This window comes from Durio zibethinus, chromosome 25 (assembly GCF_047325235.1).
Source record: "Durio zibethinus cultivar Kanyao isolate XHJ-2024 chromosome 25, ASM4732523v1, whole genome shotgun sequence".
NCBI classification, from domain to species: Eukaryota; Viridiplantae; Streptophyta; class Magnoliopsida; order Malvales; family Malvaceae; genus Durio; species Durio zibethinus.
Window position 1 is genome coordinate 8,139,788 of NC_143186.1, and position 13,248 is coordinate 8,153,035.

Below are 13,248 nucleotides of genomic sequence, written 5' to 3' on the forward strand. Positions count from 1 at the left end.
AGTGTATTCTAGCCAACACATATATTGTTTGGTTGAAGTGATGAGACACTTTACCTTTATATATATATGTAAGGAATAAGGATCGATATCCGTGGTGTAACTCCATTTCTAACATTGAATTATATTTTAGATTCATTTTCATTTATTATTGTTATTTCATAGTATAATTGTTCTCATGCTAGCGCCCAAGATGTTTATTATTTTAGATTTATAAAAAGAAAAGAAAATATGTTTTTTGTAGCCTTTGCTTCCTTCAAAATTAATATCTTCTACAAATATCATCATAGTTTGGATTCTTAATGAATTAAGTGGGGGCAAATTAATCATTCGATCACCATAAGGAAATTTATGTTATACCCATTTCACAGCTCGTCGGTAGCAATGAGTCCATCACTAACAAATTTTCTCAAATAAAGGCTTAAAGCTTTTGTAGACAATATTAAAATATACAATTCATTTTCCTTAATTATCTAACCCAATCTCTTATTGATAATAAATTTATTTTATGCCATCTGTATACTCCTAATTTTTTAAATTTCTTTCCAATTAACTTGATGATCCAAATTTTAAAATTGACTAAATACTGATTTGAACATGTAGAATCAAATTTTAGCTTTGACTGAAGACTTAAATCAAGATCAAGCGTTTGCTAAGTTTGTCGATTTAAGAGCTAAGCATTTTATTTATTTATTTATTTTCAAATAGGACATGGTCCTTTCAATATTGTTTATTTGGGGACAAATCATTTCAATGGAGATAAGAGACACGCCAATAATTTGCCTAATAGTTGAAACATGGCAAATGTAAGGTTCAAGAGGGATTGGGTCAGATTATTTAATGTTTACGATCATTTTTAAGGTTGCTTTGATCCTTTAAAGTTCAGGTCATTTTTGGATCAACTTATTTCATATTCGATTTTGTACTAGAATAAATTTAATAGTTAAACATAGGATCGTTTAGAATGAAGTTTGATTTGTTATGTGTTTTGATCAAGTTGGTCTCAAAGTTTAGATCCTTTGGGATTTGGAGTATTTGAGATTCATCACATTTCATATTCAAATTCTTTTGAGCTTAGGTCATTTCAAGTTCAATTTATCTTAAATTACGATAATTTTAAGTTTGAGATCAGGTTTCTTGAGGCATGTTTTCGGGTTCGAGTTCAGTCTACGACATCGACATTATAATCACTACATGGTATAATTGTGACAAGCAGCTCAATCAGAATTTTCTAATACGAGTGATATGTTTTTTGCCCTTGGCGTAGTGGTTAAAGTGCATGTTGAGGACTTAAAAGGTTTGGTTTCGAACCATCCTTTCCTTTCCCCATAAAAAATGCATTAAGGGGATATCGGATCAAATTGAAGCAATACAGAGAAGATTAGCATGACACCTGCGCAACGATGACGCGCACAAATCAAGAAAAAGTCTAAAATTTTTTGAAGAACATCAAGTGGAAAATGAAGAGAATGGGAGAGAGAGCTAAAGAGAGAACGGATAACAGGTTCAACAGAGGGTGGCGTCAAGGAAACAGGTGGAGTAAAGAGCAGGTTGCCGCAGAGAATGATCATGCAAAAGGAATTTAATCACTGTTTTTGTGGATAATATCTACCCAACTGAGAAAGAAGAGGATTTGTGGAGGTTGATAATGCAGTATGGCAGGGTAGATTTTTATATCCCTTTAAATAGAAAAAAGGAAAGACGTAGCAAGTTCGGTTTTTTCTGTTTCAAAGACTTATGTGAGGCCCTATCAGTTATGAGGGCTTTGGATGGCACAATATGGAATGGTTGGAAGCTGCAAGTTAGTCTCTGAAAGTTAAAAAAAGGCAGGGCAACACAAAACAAAACACTCAAATCCTAGAAGAGGTTCAAAGGATTGATAAGCCACAACAGCTAACAGTATATGGGCATGGAAAACCTTCATATGCAGAAGTAACAAAGTGGAAGCCGATGGAGGCCGAAAATGATGGTTGTAGGAGAGCTGAAGAGAAGGTATGCACTAATTCAACTCTGGAGCAAGAAGTTGAAGGTGAAAAAACCCAAAGTTCTCAAATAGTTATAGAAGAAGAGGAACTGAAGATGGAATGGCTAGAAGCATACGTGGTAGTGGAAGTTAAAAATCCACAAGAAATAAACATGCTCCAAGTCAAGGTGTATTGCATTTTTCTATTACAGTCATGGGTAACAGCTTGATCCTGTTACAATTTGAGTCGAGAATGGAGATTGAATGGATGCTGGAATATGGGAAAACCTGGTTGAGTGAATGGTTCTTTTGGGTAAAACCATAGAGTCTGAAGTTGATAAGTAGGGATAAGTTTGCATGGTTAAAATTGGAAAACGTCCCTGCTCATGGATGGTGTTATGATCTCTTTAAGAAAATTAGGAATTTATGAAGAAATTTCATATCTATTGATGAGAGTACAATGAACAAAACAAAGCTAGATACTGCTAGGGTTCTATCTTTAATTAGGAAAGATTATCCTCTCCAAAGTGTAGTCCAAGTGATGATCAAGGGGGTTACTTATCTAGTAAGAGTTTCCATTAAGGAAGGTCCAGACTTCTTATGGAATTCAAGTGTAAAAAATTTGATAAAAGTCAATCTTTTGCAATCCTTATCAAGATCATGTTCGACTGAAGCTTCTCTTAGAGAGGAATAGACACAGAGTAAGCATTCAAATGAAAAGGGTTCAAGAAATCTCATAGAGACCAATAGAGAAGAGGAGCTGCCTTTATTAAACCAAGGAAATTCGAATAACAGTGTCTCTTTGGATTTGGTAAATACATGGAGATTTTTTTTTTTTAACATCTGTATGAAAGGATGAGTTAATTGTGTATGATCTGAGAGGAATTCACTCATGTAGTTCACCAATCCAAGGAATTGTTGTACTTGCTTCTTGGAAAGATTTTCATCAGGGAAATCTACAAGTGTCTAAGCAATATGAGGTTGAGTTATGTACTGTCCATCTTTCAAATGCATGCTTAAGAAATCAATTTCTGAGGCACCAATGATCATCTTTTTCTCTAAGAGCATTATCTTATACTATTGAATAATCTGCTAGAACTTATCCAATAGCTGTGTATGAGATGTGACATCTGAAGAGAACAGAAGATATCATCAATGTGAATCAATGCATCATTAAGAATGGGAGTAAGTATCTTCGTCATTACTTTTTGGAATAGTGAAAAAGTAACTTTTAATCTAAAAGGCATAACTGTCCACTGAAAATAGTGTTGAGGGATGTAAAATGTCATTTTGTATCTGTCTTTTGGATGTATACCTAATTGTCAAAATCTTGCTTTCAGGTCAAACTTGGAGAAGACTTTTTCATTTGCCAAATTTGCAAATAAACTTTTTTTTTGTCTGAAAAGGGAAATTTATCATCTGCAAGAAAAATGTTAAGAGACTTGTAATTAATCACCAATCTTAATTTTTCACGAACTTGTTCTAAACGTTTGTTGACATAAAACGCATCACATACCCATGGAGAAGAGGTTGGTTCAATTAATCCTTGAGCCTGGAGAAGGGAACATCTTTGGATTACCAACTTAAAATGATCTAAGTTCATGCTTGAATGACTTGCTTTTGTGAGATTGGCATTTTCATTTTTTTTTTTAAATGAAGAGTAATGAAAATTTCAGGATTTTTCAAAAAATGGTGGTTACATTTTTGGAGAAATTTTGAATGATTTTTTGCACAAAAAATGAATAAATTTCTATCTGAATTCCTATAAAAATCTGGTTGGATGGTTAAGGTAAAGAGGTTGGGAAGGTTTTTCCAAGGTTTGAAATAACTTTCAAACTTTATACCTTTTTTATTAAGTTTTAAACCCGGTATACTGGTTATGACATCAAAACCAATAACAAGGTATTTCTAGGGGAGTGGAGATCCTAAAATCTTTTGAGTTATTTGATAACCTAGAAAAATCTAAAGGGTAATAAGGTTGTTGATAAAGTTATACAGAATACATTTTCATCAACGATCTTGAAGAAGGTTTTTTGTTTTTCCAAAGGTTTTTAGGTAAAACAATAGAATTTGCTATGGTTTGTGCTGCACCAGTGTCAAAGAAAGTGGTAATTGTTATGGAAGGAAAATGTTTGTGAGTGAGGATCTGAACTGGAGCTAGAGGTAATTTTGGAGGTTGGAGGGTTTGGATTTTCTAGAGTTTTTGGATTGTCATATAGGTAGTAATGCCAAGGTTGGGGAAGAAATTTTATTTTATTAAGAATTTTCATATATTTTCATAACTTAAAAATTAAAATTTAATAATAAAAATAAAAGATAATAAAATGGGATTTAAATATAAATAGTCGCACCCAAATTCTACATAGAAGTTAGAGAGTCTAGATGATCCTTTATATTTGAAAACTCGATTCCTAAATTCACATTTTATCACCTTTTGCATATATCTCATATTTTGATTAATATGTACATTTATAATGTATATATATATATATGTTTATTCTAATTATTGATGTTTAATATTAATTATTACATTTTTCATTTTTACTATACGAAAAAGTTTTCAAAATATTAGTGTTAAATTAATAAAATTAAAATAGCATTCCATAAAATATAATTGTTAGTACTCTACTTAGATGTTAGAAGGTTATCAATGATTATCATTTATAAAGAATATTATTTTATTATTTTTAAAAAAATATAACGATAAATCTTAAATGAAAAGACTATATTTTAATACTTTCTTTATGTCGGAGAATTTGAAAAAAACTTTTTTAATCTAAAGATTTTCATAATATTTTAAAATAAAGACTTTTTTTAAATTGATTTTCTTTCTAAATAATGAAGGAAATTATAATTAAATTTCATATAAAAACTATTTTTGTCCAAAATTATAAATAGTGCATGATTAATTAGTATCAATTTTGTAGGCGCTATGAAGGTACTAATCCTTCCTCATATGTAATCGACTCCTAAACCCAATTCAGTTTTTGTAGACCAAAATGATCTTTTTAATAAACTTTAAATCTATTTTATTAAAAAGATAAAATATTTAGGTAACCAATCACATCCTAAAGGAGATTGATGATAACTTCTCGTATTTTTTATAATTTAAATTTTTACGTCTAACAATCGAGTTTTTAAATTGATATGTTATAATAATAATAATTATAATTGTTGACATTCTACTTAGATGTTGGAGAATCATTAATAATTATTATTTACAAAGAATATTATTTTTATTATTTTTAAAAAAATGTTACGATAAATCTTCGATGAAAAGACTATCTTTGAATTCTGTTTTTATGTCGAAACATTTAAAAAAACTTCTTTAATTTAAAGATTTTCATAATATTTCAAAATAAAGATTTTTTTAAAATTATTTTTCTTTCTAAATAATAAAGACAATTTAAAGATGTTAATATCCATAGTCTTAATATTTTTATTAGAATCGTTCTTTATGAAAAGCATCATAAAAGTTAAATTATGAATACACCAAATTAATGTATTCGACAAAAAATAGATCGATATATATAAAATCAAAGGATTCTCCTAATCATGTTATAAGAAACTTAAATATAAAAAAAATACTCTTAAATAAAACTTAAAAATTTATTTAAGTTTTTATTGTTTTATTGCAATCAATTGAGATTTCACATATTTATTTTCAATTAATTGAATTCTTAAATATTTATTTTTTGCTCAGTTAAATCTTTAAATATTTTTTTTACTCAATTAAATTTTTGATTAGATAGAAATAAGTATTGACGGTTAATCAACTTTCATTTAATAAAAATTTAATTACTGAAAATAAATATTTAAAAATTTAATTAATTAAAATAAGTTGACAAAAACTTAAATAATTATTTTTTTCAAAAGTTTTTTCTTTTTTTTGTTCTTTTATCTAAAAAAAAAATAAAGAAATAAGGTTGGCTTTAGCCACGGTTGTCAATCATCATGCTTATCATTTGTCCCTTTGGGACCTGCAATTTTGGAAAAACACCAATTTTGCGTAACAAGCACGACATGAATGCCTCTAAAGAAATGGTTTACGTATTCTCCAACTACTCACTCTTTTTGGGTTTTGACATGGAATATATGTATAAGATTCTTTGGGCAACATTTTTAAGACATTAGTCATGATTTCAACTTAGTAGTAAGGGATTTGTGAATTTCCCTGGGCATTTTTTTTGTCAGTTCAAGTAAATTTATTTACATCAAAATTAATATATTTATGAAAAATTATTTTTTTTCATAATTTCTCAACTTCTAGATACATGCAAGCACAAATTTTTGAATTTTTTTAAGGTTATAATTTTGGATAAAGCTAAATGACTTATTAATTCTGCAAAAAAAAAAAAAAAATCCATTTTGAAACCAAGTAGATGAACATATAAGAAAAATTATATTTAGAGTTCATGATATTGCAAGCAATGTTATTGTGTATGTAGACCCACTATTTGGTTTTCGAATAATTTTGACTCATTTGGCATTTCTTTATAATTATTTTCATGAGACGAATGTTTCCACTTCGCTGCGAGAAACAAAAGTTTTGCATTTATTTGATTTTAAAAAGTTATATCAATAACATATAATATATGAATAAAATATAAATAAGTACAATATAAAAATATATAACTAACAAAATATATGCATGTATAATTAAACAGAAATGTAATATAATTATAATAATTATATCAAAATATATAGATATTAACACATAAGTATCAATAAATTAATTAAGATTATTTACAATAGTTGTCTCAATTTGAATTGAGATTAGCCTTTAACAAAGTCATGTATTTTCTAATTGCATATATAATATACAAATTTCATATTCTTTTCCAAGCTAACATTGACTATAAATTTATTTAGGTTAAAGGTCTTTATTCACATCAAAGATGATGTGTAAAATCCTAATTTTATTATCCAATTAATACTTGATAAGATGTCTTGACTCATGGATTAAGTTGGTACCAAAAAAAAAAAAAAACCAGAGCCTATCAAAACAAAAGCCAACAACTTTGCATATCTTTTTTTAAGGAACAACTTTGTAATTCCGTAGAACATCAGTAGCCAAAACGGGGGAAGTTTCCTCAATATATTAAATATTGTATTTTAAGATATTAAAACATAAATTCTATCAAATTTCCTCTTATTTCTTCTCTCCCATATCTCCTCATTTCAATTTTCAAGAAGCAAAGTTTTTTTTTTTTTTTTTAAGTTTAATCTTCTTTATACATGAACTTTGTCAACAACATCTGCTTCCTCCCATAACCATCTATATCTTGGTAGAAGTATTATCAAAAATTAACGACAGGAAATCTCCCAATCTATGGATCGAGTCCAAAAAAACTCCAAATTTATGAATTGAATTGGGAGAAAATTCTTGATCCATGGATTGAATCCAAAAAATCTTGACTCATGTTTCAATCTTGATCTCAAATTAAAGATCGATCTTGATCTCGATCCTTAACAAAATTTAACAATCATTTTCAATCTTGATTTGATCCAAATCCAGTGATCATTCACAATCCCGATCCAAATTTAATGATCATTCCTAATCTTGATCGAAGGATATATTTTTTTGTTAATTTAATACTTAAAAAAATAAAATTATTAGTTTAGTAGTCAAATTTTTATTCTGTCATCCACTTTTATGCTTTAAACTAATGCTATTAATCAACTTACTAATGTGGCATAGTCATCTAATAAAATATTAATACGTATTAAAAAATCCGATCAATGCCACGACATCAAATGCCATGTCAACTTTAGAAGAAAATTTCAAAAAAATTAAAAATTTTTTTTAGAAAAATTGAAATATTTTAAAAAATTATAATTAAAAATATGAAATAATTTTAGAAATTATCAAAATGAAAATAATTATGAAAACTTAAAAATTTCAAAAACTTTCAAATTTTAATAAAAATCCAAAAAATAAAAAATTCAAAATATTGAAAATTTTAATCAAAATAAAAAATTCTTCAAATTTTTAAAAAATTCACAAAAACTAAAAAATAGAAAAAAAAAACTCAAATTTTTTGAAAATTAAAAATAATTTTAAAAAAAAATTAGAAAAAATTTCAAAAGTCTAGAATATTCTAAAAATATAAAAATTCTAAAATTCTAAAAAAATTAAAAATTTATAAAAAATATTAAAATTTTATAAAAAATCTTCAAAATTCATAAAATATTTAAAATATTAAAATATTAAGATTCAAAAAAGTGAAAATTTTTCATAATTTGTAATAAGTTTTTTAAATTTTTTTTAAAATTTTTAGAATTTTTTAATATTTTCAACTTTTTTAAGTTTTGTTATTTGTTTAATTTTAAGAAAATTTTATTTTTATTAAAATTTTATTTTTAAAAACTTTTTAGAAGTTTTTTAGATTTCTATAAAAATTTTGAGATTTTTAAAAAATTTTAAGTTCTCATAAAATTTCTAAACATTTCAGTTCTTTTAATTTTTTTAATTTGTTAATATATTTTAGAATTTTAAAAAATTTAAAAATCTTTTGAATTTTTAAAAAATTTCTTTTAATACTGACATACCAAATAATGATATGGTGCTAACAAAATTTTTTGACATATGTCCATATTTTATTAAATATTTATACTACGTTAATAAATTAACTAACGATGTTAATATCCGGTATCAAAATAGATGATAAAATTAAAATTGGAGTGCCAAACTAAAACTTTTATTTTTTAAAATATAAAACTAACAAAAATATATAATATAAGGTTTACTTATATATTTAACACTGCAATATACAATATATATTCTTATATAAATAATAATCTATATTGTACCCATTCATTGTAAATACTATTTCCGTCATAATTAATTATCTTTTATTTTTTTCAAAAAAAAAAAGTCAATTTGATCTTCATTTTATAAAATATTATATGAAACTACAATTGTAAACAATGTGTATTAAGAAATTTGAAACTCATAATTTGCAAATATTATTTTAATATTTTTCATTTTATTAAAAATAATAATCAAAATTAAGTTAATTTGATAAAAAAAAAGTCAATTAATTTTAGGAGGAAAGGAATATACTTTAGTCAAGTCAAGATTAACCACGGCTACATCTTTCATTATGGCAAAAGGGTAAAAGAAATTTTGAAATAAAAATTTAATAATTATTTAAAATTTTAACACTTTATTATAATTAATCAAATCTTAAATTTTTAAATATTTATTTTCATCAAATTAAAATGTTATATATTTATTTTCACTCAATTAAGTCATCGGTTGAACTGAAACAATTAATCATTTTTTTAGTAAGAATTTAATTGATGAAAATAAATATTTAAATTTTAGTTCAAAAGTTTTTTTTTTTACCCTTTTGCTTTTTATTATTCACATTTTTATTTATGTATGTATTAATTTCTTTAATTATAAAGTCTATTTGAGCTTTAATATATTTTTTTAACAACCTGGCAAATTTTATGATAATCAATAAAAGTAAAGTACAGGTAGACATGCATGCATATAGTATAATACTATTATTATATGATTAACTTTTCTGAGACATAATTTTTTGATGGAATATTTAATTTTTAATTATTATAATTACAATTCAATTTATTACAAATTTAAATATTAAAAAATAATTGAATGGGATATAATTTATTGCCCATCACTATTCTTCTATTATCTTGTTTTTTGCACTATAAAAAATTGTAATTTTAATGGCACTTTTTTTTTTTCGAGATTAGAGGAACTGTCGAAGCTTCTCTTTTTTAATCAGTAAGTTTCTGATCAAAATTTTTAGGATCATGAATTAATTTTGACTCATCTTAACTAACATCATACTTGAGAAATATTTTCTCAAAAGAAACATCAAAAGCAAAATAATCCTCAAAAGAATAATTTACGTAGAGTAAACCTGAATAATGTAAAAGTTAAATAAAATATATGAAAAAGGAATAGAAGATTCTTCCTACTATTAGAAAAGAGAAAAGTCTTCCGTTAAATTAAAATTTTTAAATAAAATTTGTGATTTTTTTGTTAAAAATAATAAAAGAATTACAAATCAAAAGATTTTATTATAAATATAAAGTATGTAAAATTAAAAAAAAATTTAATAATTTTTTGAATATACATTTTTAATAAAAATCTTGATAGAATTTTAATAGTTAAATGAGTATGAGCCAAATTTTAATTAAAAATAGTATTTTTAATAATTATTTTGTATATTATATATTTTTTATTAAATTTTATTAATTTATAAATTGAATTTTTTATTAAAATTTTTGCCAAAATTTTTTAATAAAAAACATTACTAATTTTATTTTAAAAAACTCATCTAAATTTTGTCTTTACAAAAATTAAAAAAACAAAAGTTAAGTCAAATTTGAAACAAAAAGAAGTATCTATAATGTCCTAACATCGAAAGGCAAATAGGATGAAGCTTCCCTCCAATTATTAAAAAGACTTTCACCGTCGTTCGCTTACTCGTACTGTACCGCATACTCTCTTCCTTTGCATATATATTTGCTGTAGAAGAACCGAAGGAGAATTGCCCTATCCCACAAATTAAAAGAGCAGATCCACCTGCACTACTTCCTCACAAATTTAAAGGGAAGAACTTAACTCATCCTGTAAGTATCATCATCTTTTGTCAACAATAGCTTGTTATTCCCCTTTACTCCGACGTGCCTCCACCAAAATATGCAGCGACAATCTCTAAACCAAGTTCTGGTCCCGGGCAAATCTCTCCGAGCTGTCCGAGCTGAGGTGCAGTCAAAATCCCTCCGAGCTGTTAAAGAGGTCCAGGAAAAACCCCTCCGAGTTTTCCAAGCTGAGGTCCAGTCAAATTCCCTCCGAGCTGTCAAAGAGGTCCAATCAAATTCCATCCAAGCTGTCAAAGAGGTCCAGTCAAATTCCCTCCGAGCTGTCAAAGAGGTCCATTCAAATTCCATCCGAGCTCCAGATAAGGTCCAAAAATCCATCCGAGCTCCAGCTAAGGTCCAAAAATCCATCCGAGCTCCAGCTAAGGTCCAACAATCCATCACTAGAAGTGATGCCGAGCGATCTAACCAAGCTCCGAATTTATCAATCTCATTTCAGTCATCTAATCAATTTCCGAGTTCTCAATTAACATACCCTTCATTTAATCAAGTTTCATATTCTCAACTCCCATATCCTCAATCCAAATCCGATCGTCTGATCAAGTTACATGTACCCAATCTAATCAATTTTCATCTCCTCAATTTGCATACTGGCCGTTTAATACGCCGGGACAATCCCAAAACCGAATTGTGGTCCAGTCAATATCCACAACTCCAGCTATGATCCAGTCAATATCCACCACTAAAAGCAAAAACCTACAATCTAATTCATCATTATCATTCCGGAAATCCACCACCCCAGTTATGGTCCAAGCAATAGCTAAAACCCCAGCTATGGTTCGGTCAATATCCACCAGTGGGAGAAAAACTCTACGATCTAATTCATGATTCTCATTCCGGAAGTCCACCACCCCAGCTATGATACAAGCAATGTCCAAAACACCAACTATGGTCCAGTCGATATCCACCACCCCAATTATGGTCCAGTCAAGATCCATCACCCCACTTGAGGTCCAACCAACATCCACCACCCAAGCCGAGGTCCAACCAAGCCATCACTAGAAGTAAAACGCTGCGATCTAAGCAAGTTCCACATTCATCATTCTCATTCCAACCATCTGATTAATTTCCAAACTCTCAGTCAGCATACCGGCCATCTAATCAAGTTTCATATACTCAGCCCGGATCCAGCCATCTGATATTGTTCCATATTCTAAATTTAATTGATTATCTGATCATTTAATCAATTTCCATATTCTTAATACGAGGAGATATGCTCAACACCGCCATATATTTCTATCCTCAATACTAGTGTTTCCTTAAAACCAGCCGCATTTAAACAACCATAATCATGTTTCTTATCGGGTATTCTAGCCAAAAAATACATATTGTAAGGAAAAATGATCTATATCTCCATGGTAACATGATGTAGCTCCATATCTAACATGGAACTATATTTTAGATTCATTGTCATTTATTATTGTTATTCATATTACAATTGTTCTTACGTGTGGAACGCAAGAGAGATTTATTATAGATTTATTAAAACAAATGTTTATTATTGCGTTTGCAGCCTTCAAAACTAATATCTTCTACAAATATCATCATATATATTTTGGATTTTTATTGAAAGTAAGTGGGAGCTAATTATCACTCAATCTCCATGAAGACAATTTTGATATACTCATTTCACAACTCATCGTTAGCAATGAGTCCATCACTTTATTTTTTTAAAAATATATTTATTAAAAAATAATACCAAATTAAATAATTTGCAATAACGATAGAAATAACAAAAATGATTATTGAGTCTTTTATTTTAATATATAGCATAAGATGATTATTGTAAAGGATTGAGTTTTTTTTTTTTAGTAAGCTTTAAAGGCTAATAATCAACACCTTTAAGGAAGCTCATTTAAAAATATAGCAAAAGATACTATAAAATAGACAAATTCATATTTTTTTTTACCTAAAAATGACAATAAATTTATTTAGGTGAAAGGTGTTTATATCCATATATCAAAGTTGATTTGTAATATCATAATTTTTCTATCTAATTAATACTTGATGAGATGTCATGACTCATGAAGTCTAATCAAAGTTAAGAAAACCGGATTCGATCAATTTTTTTTTTTAAGAAAATGGAAGTTGTGTTTGTAATTTTCTACATATAATCAAGGAATTAGGTCAATTTAGTACTCCCAAATTAAGTATTGGGTCAATTTTGTACAACCAAATTAATAAACCAAAGCCTATTAAAACAAAAGCCAACAACTATGAATTTCTTAGAACATCAACATGTAAAAAAAGGGAAGTTTCTGTCCAAATATTCAATGAACTTTAACATATTAAAACATAAAAAAGAGACCTCTTATTTATTTATTTATTTTAGGGCAGGAAAAAATTTAAAAAATTTGAAGGTAGATAGGATTTTCAATCTTTCAGATTAAAATAAAATATGTTATATCTGACAATGTAAGACATATGACTGCATGTTGTGCATTTAAGATAATTTCAATAAACGACCACCTACGAACTCAAATCTAAAACCTTTATATATATAAAAAAGTAAACTTAACTAATTGAGCTATGGTAAAAAGATCTCTTATTTCTTCTCTCCCTTATTTCCCACTCATTTCAATTTTCAAGAAGCAAAGATTTTTTTTTTGTTTAATCTTCTTTATACATCAATTTTATCAATAGCA

The 13,248-nt window shown here is 27.2% G+C and overlaps 1 non-coding gene across 1 annotated transcript; it reads left to right on the forward strand.

Annotated features, from left to right (window-relative positions):
- The first annotated feature begins 1,332 nt into the window (after positions 1-1,332).
- LOC149511581 (U6 spliceosomal RNA) lies at positions 1,333-1,436 on the forward strand. The gene has a single exon (XR_016333910.1). It is a non-coding gene; the product is annotated as a U6 spliceosomal RNA (small nuclear RNA).
- Positions 1,437-13,248: the final 11,812 nt, after the last annotated feature.